We start from the raw sequence: 4,726 nt of genomic DNA on the forward strand, positions 1-4,726 counted from the left end.
CGGATTCCTCAAAATCTGTTGTTTAGCAGCCCTCTCTATTTGCTGATCACTGTCAGATGGAAGCGGTACAGCAACCGGCTTCACCTTCTTATCCACAGTTTTGTATTTCGTGTCAACCTGGCTTCATTATGCTCTTCTGCATTACATAAACCTTGCTGTAAATCAGCAATTCTGCACTCCAATGGCTGAATATTCTCAGCCCTCTGCTCTATGGACTGCATAGAAACAGCCCCAAACTCTGAATGTTGAAATATTTCAGCAGTAAACTCTGTTGGCTGAAAATTTTCAGCCCTCTGTCTCTCTGAAAGCTGATCATAACCAGCTGGAAACTCTATTTGCTGAATTTCTTCAGCACTCAACACTCTTTGTTGAGTTACCTCAGCCTCTGACTCAATCTGTGACATAAAATCTGCAATTTCATGAAACATTGACTGGCCAAAAACCAAGCCACTTTTACCCAAGTCAGCAAGCCAACTCCTAAGAGTTGTTGCACTAACAGGTGATTGGTACTATTAACAATGCTAATATTGATTTAGTCTTCCATTAATTGTATGGCATTTTATTTGCAGTAGTCCAACTTCAAGTATTCTACACTTCAGTAAATTGTATTAGGCACTAGATTGCTAAACCTAAGATAACTACGGTTTCCCTCCATCTTTCAGGAGCAGCTTCTCATAAATTTCTCCTGCCAACTAGTAGCGGTTTATCCAGGAAGTTTTGATATTTGACTTTAAGAAGTTTGTTTCATATAACAGATCCCTTTGAATCTCTTTAAATATCTCCATTTAAGTTCCTTTATATATATATCTTTTTCAACTGATTAAAATTAGTCCATTTTATTCATTTAATTAACAACAAACATTCAAATCAAACAATCTAATGTTCTAAAAACCCATAACTTTTATCCCTTGATAAATGTCTCCCCACTTCGTACCGCGATTTCGTCGTTGCTTATTAGTTTTTAAGTACTTAATTCATTTTGCGAATATAACATCCTTTCCTTCTTTTCTATTATTAAATATCAACCAGAATAAAACAAGTTCTTCCATACTCTCACATGTCCACATTCATAATTTATTTTAAATTCCCATAGCACCCTTTAATTTATCAATGAGTCCTAGTAGCCCTCCACTCCGTGTATTTAAGAAATTGGTTGTAAAATGAATAACATGTAAAAATTTAATATAGATGCTGAGGCTTTTTCCCCCATGCCATCCGATCATCAAATTATTTGATTTTATTTGTTTTAATTTAAACTAAATTTTATAACTGCAACCTAACATTATTGATTATTAAAAAGTGGTCAAACTTTTTATTTGTAACTTCCCATGCTTCCTAAATGTTCACACCGCGTATAATCTCTCCTTTCAAAACCAAAACACCATATCTTTATACGAGTATTTCTTAAGTAAAATATTATTAAATTATTATTTCTTTTCTTTAACCCTTACAACAAAAATGCACTAATAAGTCAAAGATTATCTTTCCAATCTTTCACTAGGAATCTATAATTTATATCAGTAAATAACACATTTCTTTTTAAAAAAGAAAACTATGCTTTTTCTCTAAATATAACTTTTTTTGAATTTTTAAATATAGCAAACTAGCTTTAAAAATTCTGATAAAAATTCAGTAAGTTATCTGACTTATAAGCTTTATAGAAAAAAAAACATCAGAACTTATAAATTTTCAATCAGACATTTTATGAAAATTTATTTATGACAATTTTAAGTCATTTTTTAGCGTTTTCGATTATTTTTTATTTTTAATAAATTAAAAAAAAATTCAGATAAATGCAAACAACCATGTAGCATGAGAAAAGAGGTTTAAAGACATATTTTAAAAATATTAAACTAAAGAAATTATCATGCCATATCATTTACTTTAGATAAACGAATTAAGACACTTATGTGTAAAACCGCGGGTCGTCGTCACGTCCTTGGAGACCGTGTCCTTTATAGTCCAACAAGGAATTTGATCTACCAAATCTTCATGGAGCCTCTTTCTCTGTAATTCCTTCTTGTCTCACTCACACCCTCTTGAGTCAGGTTTAAAAGAAGATTTCTATGATCTACATGTGATGATTAACTAATGGGAAGGCCATCGGAATGCTCGGGTTGATGTCATCTTACTCCAAGATGATGACCCCTTTATACAAGGGGTGATATCCATGGATTCTTGCATAGATGTGACCCAACAGGAATCCATTTGTACTGCAGGTCAATTTCGAAGCATGGCATTGATGAAAGGATGATTGTATGAGACCAATGATACGACGTCGATCTTCTCTATCTCTCCTAGAGATTCACATGCCCTCTTATCTCTCTCCTTGGGTATTATCTATAAGTGTTTTGTTCATATTCAAGTCAGAGAAGATCCTATCATGGGTAGTGCATATACCCTTCCATGTATAACTCTTTGCATGTGAATTTCTTTTGATGTAGCGTTCAAGGATTTGCCTCATGGTTTCCTCGCTAGGCACCTCTAGGGGAGCTTCTGAACCTGTCAACACATTCTTTATCCGCACAAAACGTGTTTTCTTGCTCAACTTTCCAATAATGTATTGTGAATCCTTCCACCATGGGATTTCATGGCTACTATCCCAATCCGAGCGAGGAGTATCAGGTGGTGGTATATGTATGAATTTGAGGGGTATGGTAAGTTGAAAGCTTGGTTATGGGATCCATGTGGGTTTTGACATCTTCTGTTGTAGGATCGAACCAATGGCTAATGTCTCCTCCAGCCTCCAAGAGCAGTGGCTGGGAGAGGTGGGGGTGGGGGTTGGAGGCGAGGATGGGGGAGATGTCGAAGACGCGGCCCAAGAGGGAGACCCAGCAGTCCGACTGCACGCAGTGCTCCGCGACCTCCGCTCTCGTGTACCACCCGCTGCTGTTGCCCCGCCACCCCCTCTCCTCCTCCTCGGGCAACGTGGCGTTTAGCCGCAGATCGCCGACCTAGAATGACACATACACACATGTATGAGAGAACTTACGTGGTTGATCTGCATATGCAAATGGAACGGATAGCCCTGGCCTTGAAATCCTGCTTCTGCCATTCTCTCTCTCTGTCATGGCGCCCCCCTGTTCATAAACGAATTACATCCTAAGAGGCACAAATTCGTCTGCAGAAATGGCGCCCTCTTTCTCTGTAATTTTCATGCGTTGTGATTCATCATGTCTCCCGCAATCATCGCTACTGCGTCCTTGATAACCACCATGCAACACAATGGTTTTGCAGCACAAGTCATGCTTGCGGTCCCCCCTCCCAAAGTTCTTTATGAAACAATAACGGCCTTCCCAGTCAGTCTTCCCTCCTCTCTCTCTCTCTTGTGCCAAAGGCAAAGCAAGTTGTCATTAGTTGGAACAGAGAATACGGCGAACTCTGCGTTCGCCTTGCGCACACTGAATCAGAGTCATTCATTCAGTCAGTGAGTTAGTCAATCAAGCACGGCTCTCTCCAAAATGTCACATCCCCGTACCTTCGTATTGCTTCCTTCACCAACAGGCCATGCTTCCGTTTTCCCATCTTTCTCTCATGCAGATGATGGCACCTCTTCCCTCCTCACGGTAGTTCGCATCCCCCCTTTCCCACGCATAACTACCACACCCATATGAATAGTCCAAAGCATTTAACTCTTCAAGTAAAATGAGATCTCCTTTGTGCATTTTAACTTGCAAAAGGTTGTGGTACATGATAGTTGTGGTTGTGCAATTGCTTTCCACGCCATTTGGTAATCCCCCATGCATGGCTTACAAATACCATGGCCTGAGTTTGAAGCTTTGGAAGACTTTATTGACTTGATCCCCTTTGCCATGGGATGTAAACTCATGTTGCCTAAAGAACCAAATGGCCTCTGCAAATCAATGTTTGAATCCTATGACCTTGCTGCCCAGTGTACTTCATGTGCAACTGCAGCTACGTCTCTGGATATATCCATTCCAAAAAGGCCCTTTGTAAATACTAAGTGGCTTGGTCGATATTGCTAGCTAGTGCTACTACTATGCTTCATACAGTTGGCACACTTTGAGTTTTAGTGAGTTCTCTTTAGTTCTTCTAGGTTCTCTTGCCGTTATTCATATCCTTAGAAGCTAAGGGAATGGTCAGACATCTTATGAGTGGGAATCCACAATGATGGATCATGTTTGTTTAATGCTATTGTACCTTTAGTGCCATCTCAATTTTCTATTGAGGACTTTAACACAATTCTCCTTTGTTGTAACCTAGGCTCATTAAGCTCAAAGAGAACTGCATAATCTTCCATGAATGACATGATTTCTAGTGGCTCTAAGGATGTGGATTTCATAAACTCAAAGGATTCCATTTTGCAAAGTCCTACAGTCTCTAATTCTAGGTCTCCAAAGCCTATGCCTCGCAAATGAGATATAAGAGTTTCCTGTGATTGTAGATAGGCCAAAAGATTAAATTTTGTACCTACATTCCCTGGCCAGACTGCAAGGACACGGCTTCCAAAGACAACAACAACGAACACCGCATCTGCATTAAATTCATGTAAAAATTTAGTAATAAGGTGTCAATTGTATACAGTTTTGCCAAAAAATTGGTGCAATAAATGGCATATATTTAGGTGTTGTCATTCTCCCCCACTTAATTGCGAAGCGTCCTCGCGAGCACAGCTACATCACGAACATTGAGCATCACGAACACAACTACCACGAGCACTACTACGCAACTTTGAAAGAAAAAATATACTCTCCTCCACTTAATT

At 39.0% G+C, this 4,726-nt stretch overlaps 1 pseudogene; it reads right to left on the reverse strand.

The window, feature by feature from the left end:
- Window positions 1-2,317: 2,317 nt before the first annotated feature.
- LOC148034735 (uncharacterized) lies at window positions 2,318-3,158 on the reverse strand (annotated as a pseudogene).
- Window positions 3,159-4,726: the final 1,568 nt, after the last annotated feature.

Source organism: Lygodium microphyllum, chromosome 6 (genome assembly GCF_053477565.2).
Source record: "Lygodium microphyllum isolate KBCC chromosome 6, Lygodium_microphyllum_v1.1.10, whole genome shotgun sequence".
In the NCBI taxonomy this organism is placed as follows: Eukaryota; Viridiplantae; Streptophyta; class Polypodiopsida; order Schizaeales; family Lygodiaceae; genus Lygodium; species Lygodium microphyllum.